Here is a 15,122-nt window from a genome sequence, read left to right on the forward strand (position 1 = left end):
GACTTTGTCTGGCCTACTTGTGACTCTAGAGCCACAGCAACTTAGTTGAATGCCCTCTGAAATGCCACCAAGTTCAGGGGCAATTTAGAGATGGGCAATGAATGTTAGTCCAGCCAGTGACACCCACGTCACATAAATTTTTAAAAATGTAAAATGAAAGATGATACCTAAAGTGTTAATTTTGATTCTCTCTCCACAGATTCTGTCATATTTCTGTCTCTTTCCAGCATTTTCTTTTACTATCATTGCATTCTTTGCCACCTAAGTGGCATTCTAGGTTCTATGTTTGAATTAGCAGCTTTATTTCAATGCTTTTAAAATGTTTGCTTTCTCATACTTAATGCTTATTTACAGTTTCACTGTAACCACAGACAGTGTGGACTAACAATGCACAGAGCAGTCAACAGACACACACAATCAAACAGCGAACAATTTAACACAACAGTTAAAATTGCTGAGGACACATCATTTCCTGGTTAGTAGACAAGATCATGCATTAGCTTGCCAGTTGGTAACAATGGACGTGTAATGTGTACTTTTAAAATGCGTTTAACCAAATAATTTTGAACAGTATCAAATATAACTAAATTATTCAGGATTCTTCTCTTCAGAATAAGGTTCCTGTAGGGTAGGAAGCCATCTTCTGAAGCCACCTCAACCCAACTCTTTTTTCCTTGTTTCCAGTCATTTCACATGCATAGTGATGGGGGTCACATTGTTATTCTACATTTAATTACTTTCACCAGATGGCAGAAATTTGAAGCAATGCAAAAATCAATTGGGATACAGTGGACCTTATCACTGTATCAATTCCTGAGCCCACCCATCCTAGATAGGTAAAAAATGGAGATTAATATGTGTCATATGATTCAAGCAATAGCACTAACTCTCCACATGCAATATATAGTGAAAATACAATTTGACTTAGTCAATCACCAGAAATCATTAGTCCTACTGGAATATTGCATTTTACATGAAATTGTCCGCTGAACCAACACAGGAGATCCATTAATAGCATATTAAATGTGTAACATACATTTCCTGAAAGTGTCAACACAGATTTCCTGTAATATACTTTGATGATTTACTCAGTAGGAAACAGCAGCAAATCGGAACTGGGCAGGTAGAGAATTTATGAATTAAAATCAAGCAATGGATTAAAAAAGGTTTCAATGTAAATTTATTTTTGACTTAGGCAACCACCCCACTTGAATGTCCAATTAGGATAACCTAACAATAAAAAAAGGCAAATTAATCAAATTCCCCCCTCCCTAAAATTATTTCCAATTTTCCTGTTACATTTATTTCCTTTGGTCACCAATACATTGGAAATGCAATTAGAGCATTGAACAAATCACATCACAATTAAACCTAACTGTAAAATGTATTTTGTGTCTTTGACTAAGTCTATTCAAGTTTCTACTTGAGGGTGAAATACCCTAAAAGGCCTGGGCTTATAATTGGCATTTCACTCCAAAGTGATCACTGTGCTTATTATTCCTTGATTGCAGCAGCTTCCAGCCCAAAACCTATTCCAAATAATTACTGCCACTACGTAAGGAACTGCACTCAGGTATTGCTGAGGCACATACCACATTGAGAAGTGTCAAGAAAACAGAAGTAGTTTAAAGTGATCTATGTTTGTATTGTTAATTAGAAATAAGCTACAGATTTGTGGATTAAATGTACTGTTTCATTATAAGAAGAGTTAAACTTGAGTTAGATTCATGTTAGACAAAGGTGTTTGCATTGTGGGGGTTTTGATTTCAGTTCAAACTGTGTTTCTATTGTGCTCAGAATTTGGAATGCCCTTTAGGGAAGAAAATCTGCCATCCTTATCTGGTCTGGCCTACATGTGACTCTAGATTTACAGAAAGGTGGTTAAATCTTAAAAATACCATTTTAAATGGCCTAGCAAGCCACTCAGTTCAAGGGCAATTAGGAGTGGGCAATACATGTTAGCCCAGTCAGTGATGTCCACGTACCATGGGTGAATCAAAAAAGAGAAATGAGTGGTTCCTTAGCAGCCATGGGGTACCTTTTAGGTCAGAAGGCTTTTTGTGATTGTGTTCAACAGAGATCATAGCATTTGGTGACAGGAAGCTAGATGGTGAGCAGCTGTTAGCTTTACTGGAAGAAATACCATAAAGCAGAGTAATAGTTAAGAAAGCCAATGCTAGAAATCTAAAGGACAATTAGTTTACAAGAACTCTGAGGTTAAAAGAACAAAGGAAACTGGAACAAGAAAGGATACTGATCAGTAAAACCATAGATGAAACTGAAAATAAGTTGGCTCATGAAGCCAGAAAGATATCTGAAGTAGTTCTAAGGTTTGCGAGATTTTACTACCATTTGTGAGACATTATTTGAAATAATTATGGGAATCAGTGGCTGGATGTCAGAGTTTGTATAAAAGCATTTAAGACAAAGTAAGCCTAGAAGGAGATGTGGAAAATCCGGAGCCTGATTCCTTGTTAAAATAGTGGAGTAGAAGCTTTGTTTGACACAATATTTGGGAAAACTGGAGCAGATGGAAAGCATTGTTTGAAAGAAGATTTTAAAGCATGTCTTTTTTGCAAGTGGAGTTCCCAAGAAGTCTGAAGTTAAAGCAACAGAGAAAACTGGAACTAGAACGGTTAATTGAAGCCACGGACAGAGCTGAGGAGGTGTTGGCTAGTGAGAAGCTAGAAAGATATTTGAAGAAATTCTGATATCTTATTATAGTCTGTGCAACAACAGGTGAAATAATTGTGGAGCTGGATCTGAGTTTCTGTTCGAGACAAAGGAACACTGAAAGGATTGTTGGAAAACCTAGATTTGAATCCTTGCAAAAACAGTTGAGAGAAAGCTTTGTTGGAAAGGTTAGTTGGAAAATCTGGAATCCTTAATGGAAACAGCTGATAGAAAGCATTAATTGAAAGAAGGTTTTAAAACATGTCTTTTTGAGAGTGGAATTTGGAAACATTTGTATGACAATCATCTAGGAGTGATTTGAGGAGAAATCCACAGAAGATTGACTGAGTGGCATCTGCTAGTTGGTTTCATAGTGTGGTGTTGTCTGTCCACAGTCAGCTTATTAGCTTGAAGGACTAAGTGTTTATTGAGAATATTATATCATATGATGTATTGTGTAGCCTGTGTCAACCTTAAAATTCCTATATATTTGAGAGGATAAGGGGGAGTGAAGGAGTATTCTATTATAGTCAAACTTTTCATTTTAATACATATTTTGTTGTTAAAAACTAATGGGCATTCCTGGGACTCTGTTCCTCCAAGTTTTTGAAAAAAAAGTCACAATCTTTTGAGCCCAGGTTCCTTTTTGGATCTACATGTTGTTCTTTGGCAATATATGAAAGTATGGCTTCAGATTCCATACATGCACTGACTACATCCTGCTCTAGTTCACCACAATTTCCCTTGACCCCACCACAGTCACTGATCTTATATCATGTTTAGTACAGGCTGAGCTGAAATTTTCCCCAACTAAATATAGGAAAGACCACAGCTATTGTTTTTAATCCCTGCCACTCTGTCCCTCCATTCCTTAGCCACCATTTCCACCACTCTTTGAGGCTGAACCAGACCATTCACAATCTTGATTCTGTATTTCCAGTTCATCAACCAAACTGCCTACTTCCCCCTCCATATCATTGCTAAAGTCTGCTGCAGCTGAAACTTCTCATCCATATCTTTGTTACCTTCGATCATGACTATTTGAAAGCTTCCCATCTTCCAAGCTCCGTAAACTTGATCTCATTCAAATCTCTACTGCCCGTATCTTAACTCGCACGGAGTCCCAATCACCCAATCACTCTGTACTCACTAACTTGTATTGGTCTCAGTCCCACATTCTCATTCAATGTTTTCAAATCCTTCCTTGGTCTTTTCCTTCCTGATCTCTGTAACCTCCTCCAGCTCAGCCTTTCAAAAAATGTGCTTCTTCATTTCTGTCTTCTTGTGCATTTTTGATTGTAATCACTCCACTAATGGGATCCTGTCCCTTCACTGCCATACCTTCAGTTGCATAGACTCCAAGGTGGAACTCTCTGCTACATTACCTCTCTCTACTCCTTTAAGATTACCTCCTTTAGCACACTTTTGCTTATCTGTATTGACATTGGCTCAGTGGCAAATTTTGTTTGATAATAAGCCTTGTGAAGTGCCTTTAGACATAAATCTGTAAAGAAAACCTGGAATTATCATGAATTGTGAAGAGGATAGTGATATACTTTGTTATAACCAGGAGTACGGAATGCTCAGATGATCTAGCCCACTATTTTGCAGGTTGCAGCATTAGTTTAAAAGTTTAATTACTTATCAAAATGGCCTTCGTTACTGTTAGACCCAGGAAAAGAAAGACTAAGTGGGCTTCTTTCGATAAACTGAGAATGGTTGGATTCGTTGTAAAGCAAAAGCTCTCACCTTTTAAAAAATATCCTAGCAGGCATGTACACGCACATACACACATTTAAACAAAGAACGGTCAAATAGATAGAAGTTTAGGATAGGCTTTATGAAAATAAGAGTAAAGTTCACAGGGTTTCGATGCTGTCATTCTGGAGCTCCTTCCCTGGTCCCAGTAAATGTCTGGAGAATCTCACCAACAGAGCTTGGATGTGGAGGAGAATATACAGCTTCTTGTCTCAGTTTTTCAGGTTTCCAAATGCAAACCAATTATACTTGGGTGAGCATTTTCTGGCAGCCGGTTGATAACCACACACGGAACTTCTGGAGAGACACAGAGAGAGTGAGTTAAGACAGCCTTCTTCTCAGCTTATTTCCCAAAACAAACTGATTTCAAAAGCAACAGGTCCAAAATGTACAGCTTGCCTCTATTATGTGATTTCCAGTAAATCACTAGCCTTTGTGAGATTGTTCCCCATTAATTAAAGTGATTGCAGTTCAAAACAAATAAACTGCTCTTCCCCCTCAAGTGCCACACTGGTAGCTGATTTCTTGACAAAAGGCAGGCTTGTTCTGAGTCTAAAGGTGAACTTATGAACCTTCTTTTGAAAAAAACTTCCAGGTCAATATCCCAAGTATCCAGATTATGCAATGTTTTTACATTTTACAAGAAAATGGTTAAAAAAGGGATCCTGAGCTTTATAAATAGATGAATTGAGTACATCATCAAGGAGGCTGTAATGAACTTTTATAAAACTCTGCTAACCTAGCCTTAACTAGAGTAGTATGTCTAATTTTGGGCACCATATTTTAGCAAGGATGTGTAGACTTAATATAAAGTGGGCGCAGAAAAAAATTCCAGTGGTTTTGGGGTTGAGAGACTTTGATTATATGGCTAGTGGGAGAAGCTGGGCCTTACTCTTCAGAGATGTGGTGATTGAGAGATTTGACAGAGGTATTCAAAATCTTGGGAGTTCATGGAAGAGTAAATAACGAGAATCTGTTTCCATTGGCAAATGAGTAGAGAACCAGAAGACACGTGTTACAGTGATTATAAAATGACCCCTGCAGAGACTGACAACTTTTAAAAAGTTCAAATTTCTGGTGCATATCTGAAAGGATGTCATGACAAGATTTCATGTTTTAAGACTCTTACTGTAATAAACTAATCAAAACCACAAGTGTCTAAAAGATAACCTATACTTTAAACTACAGAAAAGATCCCACATTTAAAAATGACCAAAAATTCCCCACAACTGTTATACTCTACTCTGTTTCTGCTCCTGTTATACTCTACTCTGTTTCTGCTTCTATGTCTTATGATCCCCCATGTAGACGATCCATTTTTCCAGAACCAGTCCAAAGTGATTCTTAGCTCCCAGTGATTTACTTCCAATATTTTCCCAACCTAGTAAATGTTAACCCCACAATGTCTTTCGCAGTGAGGGTTTTACTAAGAAATTTTCTTTCTATCTCAAGTGAGGAAAACCTTCCAACCTCATTTCAAATCCCCATGAATTGAGAATGAGTTCCCAATCACATGTATGCAGGGTGAGCTTGATATCTCTGTCAGCTCCCACTTTTGGATCCTGGAAGATGTGTGCAATTCAGGAGTATTTTTTAGGAGAACCCTGTATCCAATTCTACAATAGCTTCCTATGCACCTGTCTCCTCTCAAAGCCTATCTTTATGGACAATGAATCATGTGTTCCTTGCTTCAAGCTGATTAGGAATTCTTCAGACTCAAATTTTTGAACAGTAAAAAGTATTGTTTCTTGTGCGTTGTACAGGGAAAGCATACTATTCATAGAGAAGGAAAGGAGAGAGTGCAGAATGTAGTATTACAGTCATAACTAGGATGTAGAGAAAGATAATTTTAATGCAAGGTAGGTCCATTTAAATTCCATCATGGAATTAAATGCCAGTTTAAAATATAACTTTTTAGAGTCAGACATTCTTAATACCTCCCTAGGATTTGGAGAATAACCATCTATCTGAACAGATGCTTCTGCCATTGCGAATGGCACATAAACCAAAGTGCTGTCAGCAGATGTCATAAAGGTCACATGACCCCTTCCTTTCTCCATTTTATCCTAATTTAAAAACATAGGCCCAAAACAAAACAATTTTCTAACATCTCACATTTGTAACAATTGGCAAAAGAACCTTTGGGAGCATGAGGAAAAACTTTTATATGCATTGAGTTGTTATGATCTGGAATACACTGCTTAAGATGTTGGAGAATGTTAAAAGCCATCATTAGCATTTAACCCCATCATACCTTGACGAGAGGAGCAGATTCATTGTACTTACAAAAAAAGTGTCATTGAATTCTAGCAGAAGCCCTTGAAGCAGACTATGTTTGTTCAGAACACTGTTAGATAAGAATCATAGAATTATATACCACAGAAGAGGCCCTTCAGCCCATCGAGTCAGCATTGACACAAAAGAAAATCAGAACTCCCACCTAATCCCATCTGCTAGTACTTGGCCTGTAGCCCTGAATGTTATGATGTTCCAAGTGTTCATCCAGATACTTTTTAAAGGATGTGAGGTAATCCACCTCTATCTCCCTCCCCAGCAGAATATTCCAGACCATCACCAGCCTTTGGGGAAAAATGTTTTTCCTCACATCCGTCCCTAAACCTCCTGCCCCTCACCTAGAACTCATGTCCCCTTGTGACTGATCCTTCAACTAAGGGGATCAGCTGCTCCCTGCCCATGCTTCTTATAATCTTATACACTTCAATCAGGTTGCCCCTCAGTCTTCTATGCTTCAGTGAAAATATTTCAAGTCCATTCAACCTTTCTTCATAATTTACAAGTTCCATCCCAGACAACATCCTGGTTTAGATCCTCTGCACCTCCTCCAATGCAATCACATCCTTCCTATAATATGGCGACCAGAACTGCACACAATACTTTCGCTGTGGCCGCAATAAAGTTCTGTGCAACTGCAACATGACTTCCCTGCTTTTGTAATCTATGCCTCGAATGATAACGGCAAGTATCCCATATTCCATTTTCACTACCGACTAACATGCTCTTCTGTCTTCAGAGATGTCAGAGCCACTGGCCAATGGTCTTAAGAGAGGTTGAAGATGTCTGCAAATACTCCTGCCAGCTGATCCACATAGAATTTGAGAGCTCGTCCAGGTACCCCATCCAGGCCAGTCACTTTCTATAGGTTGACCTTTGAGAAAGCTGCTCTGACATCTGCAATGGTGACCCCAGATACAGGTTCATCCACGGCTTCCAGGGTAGAGGGCATGCTCTTGCTGACCTCTTGTTCAAAACAGATATAGAAGGCATTGGGCTCATCAGGGAGGATGCGTTGGAGACAGCGCTTTTACATGCCTTCATCTTGTAGCTATTATCTCTTGCAGATCTTGCCATAATAATGTGCAGGTTAGGTGTATTAGCCATGCTAAATTCTCCCTCAGTGTATCTGAACAAGCACCGGAGTGTGGCAATGAGGGGATTTTCAAAGTAACTTCATTGCATTATTAATGTAAGCCTACTTGTGACAAATAAATAAATTTTTACTTTTTACTTTAACTTATAAATCCTATCCCTCCATATAGTCATCTATGTCATTTATATAAATAATGAATAATAGGGGGCCCAACCTAGATCCCTGTGGTACACTACTGGAAAATGCCTTCCAGTCACTAAAGCAGCCTTCTGCCATCACCCTCTGTCTCCTACAACAGAACCAATTTTGAATCCACTTGATCAAATTACCCTGTATCCCATGTGAATTTACCTTCTTTACAAGTCTTCCATGAAGGTCTTTGTCAAAGATAAGACAATGCTCAAGTGTTTGCAAAAGTTTTCTTATGTTGCAGTGAATCTATTTTACACACAAATGCTAATAAAGAATAGGAAGAGGTAAGTGCAACTATATGATTAGTGAACATGTATTGGCACAGGTGGGTTGGCTCACCCTAGTTATTCTTGAGATAATTGAACATCTTCCATCATTGTACGACAGTTTTGGAAGTGATGGGATTCACTGACCAATTCCATCATCTCCTTCCATACAGCCCCCTTCTTATGGACTTTGATTAAATTTGAGATGTTAACTTATATTTCTGTCTTCACAGAAGACAGATGCTGCCTGCCCTGTTGAGTACTTCCAGTTAATTTTTTTTATGAATATTCTTGCTCTGTGACAACAATCTCAATTTTTTGATCCTTATATCTGTCAAGAAAGTATCTACGGATATGTCTGAGAGTATGGGGCTCAATCAGATGTTGACACTCCTGAGATTGCGGCAATGCCAAATGTTTTGGCCAGAACCATCTGTTTCTCCCCAGAAACACCTGCACTTCTTTAAATTCATTCATGTTTTAGGATCATTTCTTGCTGTTTTGCATTTTCCTCTCAGTGGTAGTAAACCTAACCATTCATGGGCAATTAGAACCCATGGTAAAGGAAACGAGATTGAAAGGAGAACAGGACTCTAGACCCCCTGTGGGATCTACTCAAGGATTAAGGAACACAAAATGTTTTTCTTAATATTTCAATCAAGATTGCTCACTATTACGATAATGGGCAACAGCCTGACACCTTCCAATCCCATCTTGCAAGTCGTTCTCTGACTGGAAGCAGTTTTCTTTGCTGTTTACCACTGTTGCAATGTATTTGACAACATGACAGCAGTTCAAGAAGGTAGGTCATGACCACACTCTCAGGGGAATTAAGGATGGGAAATAAGTGTTCGCCCAGCAAGTGACACCCACGTTCCATTAACAAATAGAAATGACTGAAGTTGTAATTATTGTTAGCAAGCACAATAAAGGACAAGTATAATAAATTATTGCATAGAGGAAGCTAATATTAAGTTACTTGAGGAACAGGGGGAAAACAAGTCAATGCTAGGAAGAGATTCAGTCAATGCTCATTGGAAATTAAACATGGCTCTTTCTCATCAATTTGTTCTAAGAACATAAGAACATAAGAAATAGGAGCAGGAGTAGGCCATCTAGCCCCTCGAGCCTGCCCCGCCATTCAATAAGATCATGGCTGATCTGCCGTGGCTCAGTTCCACATTCCCGCCTCTCCCCATAACCCTTAATCCCCTTGCCTATCAAAAACCTATCAACCCGCGTCTTAAAAATATTGAGCGAGGCAGCCTCCACCACTTCAACGGGTAGAGAATTCCAGAGATTCACCACCCTTTAAGTGAAGAAGTTCCTCCTCAACTCCATTCTAAACCACCCCCCCTTTATCTTGAGGCTGTGCCCTCTAGTCCTACTGTCCTTTCTGAGTGGGAAGAGCCTCTCCACCTCTATCCTATCCATCCCATTCAACATCTTATACGTCTCAATGAGATCTCCCCTCATTCTTCTAAACTCTAACGAGTACAAGCCTAGTTTATTCAGCCTCTCCTCATAGTTCAACCCCCTTGACTCCGGAATCAGCCTAGTAAACCTCCTCTGCACTCCCTCCAAGGCCAAAATATCCTTGTGTAAGTGCGGCGACCAAAACTGCACACAGTACTCCAGCTGCGGCCTCACCAGTGCCCTATACAGCTGCGGCAAGACCTCCCTACTTTTATATTCAATCCCCCTCGCTATGAAGGCCAGCATCCCAATCGCCTTCCTGACCACCTGCTGCACCTGCAGGCTGGGTTTTTGCGACTCATGCACAAGGACCCCGAGGTCCCTCTGCACTGTCGCGCGCTGCAGTTTTTCGCCATGTAAGTAATAGTCCTTCCTACCATTATTCCTACCAAAGTGGACAACCTCACATTTGCCAACATTAAATTCCATTTGCCAGTTCTTGGCCCATTTGCCCAGCCTATCTAGATCCTTCTGCAGACTCTCCACACCCTCCGCACAATTTGCCGTTCCACCAATCTTGGTGTCATCAGCAAATTTCGACACCATACACTCAGTTCCCTCCTCCAGATCATCTATATAAATGGTGAATAGCTGAGGCCCCAGCACCGACCCCTGGGGCACTCCACTAGTCACCAACCGCCATTCCGAATAGCACCCATTGACCCCCACTCTCTGCCTCCTATTTGACAGCCAATCCTCCATCCACGCTAACACCCTACCCCCAACTCCATGCCCCCTGACCTTCTGTAATAACCTCTTGTGAGGCACCTTGTCAAACGCCTTCTGAAAATCAAGAAAGACCACATCCACCGGCTCTCCTCTATCCACCGCCCTAGACACATCCTCATAGAACTCCAATAAATTCGTCAGACACAACTTCACCTTAATGAAACTGTGCTGCGTCTGTTCTACCAAACAATTCTCCTCTCTCCTGTTCAGCCATGCTTAGACATTTATTGTCCTGCCATCAACAGTCCTAGCTGCCATATGATCTGCCTGCTTGCCAGGATAATTAGTTTGCCAATTCTGGTTTGAGGTATTCCAGGAGGTTTGGTCATATTAGATTATGGAACATCCAGCCATGTGACGCTTGATTATGTGATGTTTATCTACACTTTGCTAAACAAATTGCATTATTTTCACGCTGTTTTTAATGCAAATTAAGCAATTGGTGATGCAGCTAACCTTCACTAATGATTTCAAACACTCGAGTGAATGCTTAAGATCTTGCCCTCAGGGTGATTTTTTTTAATCAGAGACAAGTGTTCTCAGTTAATCACACTGTGCAAATTGGAAGTATTGCCCAGCCTATTCTTGCTTCTCACAGCTGAATTAATACTCTTAACCATTACAAGTTGAATGGCTTTCAAATAAATTGAGTGATGATCAAAAAACTTAACTGCAAAATGAGTGATAATGTAGACAACTCCTGACTGGTCAGACTTCTGCTGATAAGGCTGAAGAAATGCTCAAGTTGAGACAAACCCATCCAGTGGAACTGTAGTTAGCATTTGTATTAATTATCAACATACTTTATTTTATCACCTTTAACATAATAAAATGGCTCAAGATTTTCATGGAAGCATTATAAAATATGACAAGTCACGTAAGTGTCTTAAAGGAGGAAAGAGTAAAAGCAATGCAGAGAGGTGGAAGTAGGGAGTTACAGAACTGAGGCTGAGTCAACTGCCTGCATGGCCCCCAGTGTCAGAGTGATTAAAACTAGGGATGCTTAAGAGGCCAGAATTGGAGGAGCACAGATATCTCAAAAGGCTATGGAGCTGGTGGTGATTACCCCGTTGGGAGGGTGTGGCCATGAAGAGAATCATTAAAATTATGATCCCAGTTGATTTTATAACTGGCTGAAAATATCCCAGTATGGAACCCTGGCTCAAAAGATTGTAACTTTTAATTTTTTTTTAGAAAAAAAAGTCATAGGACTGCCAATTAACTTCTAACAACAAAAAATTAAACATCAAAAGTTTGATTGTAATACAATACTCTTTTACTCCCCCCTTAGGTTCATAAATGCATACAGTTTTCAAAAATAACACTCCACTCTTAAACCCAAAGGACCACTGCCACTCAATCAATCTTCCATGGATTTCTTCTCATAATCCTTCCAAATGATTGTTGCATGAATGTTTCCAAACTCCCCTCCCAAAAAGACATGCTTTAAAATCTCCTTTTATGCAATGCTTTCCATCAGCTGGTTGCATTAAGTGCCTGCTCCATGTTTCCCAATTAATCAAATCTTCCAGTCCACTTTTTCAACAAGGCATCTACTCCAGGTTTTCCACCTCTCCTTTCAGGCTTCCTTTGTCTTCTTTTTTATATCTAATCTTTCTGGTTGTATCACAGCTTGGTATGGCCCCTGTTCTGTCCAAGACCACAAAAAACTACAAAAGATTTTTAATGTAGCCCAATCCATCACGCAAACCAGCCTCCCATCCATCAACTCTGTCTACACTTCCCATTGCCTCGGCAAAGCAGCCAGCATAATTATGGACCTCATGCACACTGGACATTCTCTCTTCCACCTTCTTCCATTGGGAAAAAGATACAAAAGTCTGAGGTCACATACCAACTGACTCAAGAATAGCTTCTTCCCTGCTGCCATTAGACTTTTGAATGGACCTACCTTGCATTAAGTTGATCTTTCTCTACATTTTCTCCTTTCATTCTCTATGAATGGTATGCTTTGTCTGTATAGTGTGCAAGAAACAATACTTTTATTGTTATGTGACAATAATAAAAAATCTTAAATGCTTTCACACAAACTCTGAGATTCAGTATCATTTTCACAATTATTTCAAATAGTGTCCTACAATCTATAGTAAAATCTCACAAACCTTAGAACTACTTCAGATATCTTTCTGGTTTCTCATGAGCTAACTTCTTTTCAGCTTTATCTGTGACTTTACTGAGCAGTGTCCTGTTTGTGTTCTAGTTTTCTCCGTTCCTTTAACTTAAGACTTCCTGGAAACTTCTCTTAATTCCTCTAGTCTCCTTAACTAGATATTCTTTCAGATTTCTGGAACTAACTTTCCTAACCATTACTCCATTGTATGATCGTTCTTCTAGCAGAGCTGAGAGAAATATTCTGTCTCTAGCTTCCTATGACTAACTACTTTGAATTCAGCTAAAACTATATTCATAGTGCTTTCCTACCCTAAAAGTATCCCTGGTTGCTAAGCAATTACTTTCTATTTCTCCAAGGTTGTTTACTTTTCATGTCATAACCCTTTAGCACAAGAGATGCACATTTTGAACTGACCAAACTGCCACACAAACACCTTTGTCTAATATGAATCAAACTGGAGATTTTCTCCTACGTAAAACCACTAAATTAAGAGCCTTAATTCTATACCTTATTTCTAACATAACAATACAAATATAAATCTCTTAAAACTACCCATTTTCCTGAAAAACTAAAAATATCAGTAGAATTATTAAAATAAAAGTGACAAGATTAACATCTTAATTTCTGAAAAGATTCCGGTAAATTGCCAAATTTCAATAGAAATTCAATCTCATTAGAGATCGTCCCTTTGAGAGCAATGCAGCAGAAGAGGGTCACGTGGCTTGAGGGATCAATTGGCTTGAGAGTGGTAATCACCCCAGGAGGTGGAATCGTTTCTTAGGTAGAGGACATCCACAAGGCAAGTAGAAGTCATGTAGGGCCTGGGGTGACCGATGCTCCAGGTGGCCAGTGAGGTTGCTGGCCTCTGTACATTTTGTCCTTATCATAATAGAAACCCAACAGTACAGAAAGAGGCCATTCTGCCCATCGATTCTGTACCAACCACAATCCTACCCCCATATCCATATATATTTTACCTACTAATCCTCTAACCTATGCAACTACGGTCAATTTAGCATGGCCAATTAACCTAACCCGCACATCTTTGGACTGTGGGAGGAAACCGGAGCACCCGGAGGAAACCCACGCAGACATGAGGAGAATGTGCAAACACCACACAGACAGTGACCAAAGCCAGGAATCAAACCCAGATCCCTGGAACTGTGAAATAGCAGTGCTAACCACTGTGCCGCCCAATATATTATCCCAATGTATCTGCAAAAAATTACAAAAGATTGTTAACGTAGCCCAATCCATCACGCAAACCAGCCTCCCATCCATTAACTCTGTCTACACTTCCCATTCGCTGGCAAAGCAGCCAGCATAATTAAGGACCTCACGCACACTGGACACGTGCCACCCAATATAATATCCCAAGGATATTAATAAATATCCTTTGTGTTCCTGATAAATTCTGTAATGTGTCTCCTACAGTTTCTTCTTCAAATCATTCAGGATAGCATCAGAAGAGGATTTAGAAAAATAAACAGCCAGGTATCACAGATTAACATTTCCTAATAATGATGACATGAAGAAAATGTCATCTCCTTTCTCTAAGTGTATGTACAATTTGAAATGCAACAAATCAAGTGGGACGGGGGCGGGTGGTGGATCATCATATTATAATTTCAAGACAATGCTGAACTTATTTGTTGTGAATTCAATGATATTTATTAAATATACATTATTCACCATGTAGAAGTTACCAACCTACTGCTACGTTTCGGTCACTGCTGGCTGATACTCATTATATCAGGTTGACAGTAAAGTCAGTACACACTCACTCCACCGGATAAGTACGTTTATTTGACAGAAACAGTTTTGCGCCTGCCTATTTGTGTTCCGACAAGGAATAAAGCGTATTCTCTCACGCAGTGCATTCTGGGCAGTGCTAATCACCATTAAATCTCAGAATCTTTGAACGAACCCGTTCAGATCGGACAGGAAATCGATAGATTGAATTCTTGCTGTGACTTCCAACCTAGTTTCTGACAGGCTGAAAGCTAGTGATGAAAATAAACAGGAGCAAACCACAAATACAAAATATCTTTCATCCGCCTAGCCCGGGCAAAAGTGTCCGGGAAACCAATTTTTTTTCTGAGAAATTCTCAGATAATTAGAAATCCTATCTCCCATGGAAGGTGCTTCATAGCACAAAAAAATCTTATCCAAAGTGACAATAACCAAAGCTACAAAACTACTAAATCTATGTCATCAGATTTTGTTTTTGGAGAATGTGCCAGAGATAACAACAACCTATAAATATACAGCTCATTTAAAGTTGTAAAAAAATTACAAGGCATTCAACTGGAACAAACAGAATTTGACAACGGGACATTTACAAGATTCAACAGCTTGATCGAATAGGTAGGCTAAGGAGCGTCTTAAAGGTGGAAAGATTTATGAGGCAGGGCTTCGTAACTCAAAACGGGCTTTGTTAGTAGCGGAGAGATTAAAATTAGGTTTGCACTTGTGCTGGAGGCCAGATGAATTTACAGATGGGGGG

Source organism: Carcharhinus amblyrhynchos, chromosome 5, assembly GCF_965287045.1.
Source record: "Carcharhinus amblyrhynchos chromosome 5, sCarAmb.v2.hapA, whole genome shotgun sequence".
In the NCBI taxonomy this organism is placed as follows: Eukaryota; Metazoa; Chordata; class Chondrichthyes; order Carcharhiniformes; family Carcharhinidae; genus Carcharhinus; species Carcharhinus amblyrhynchos.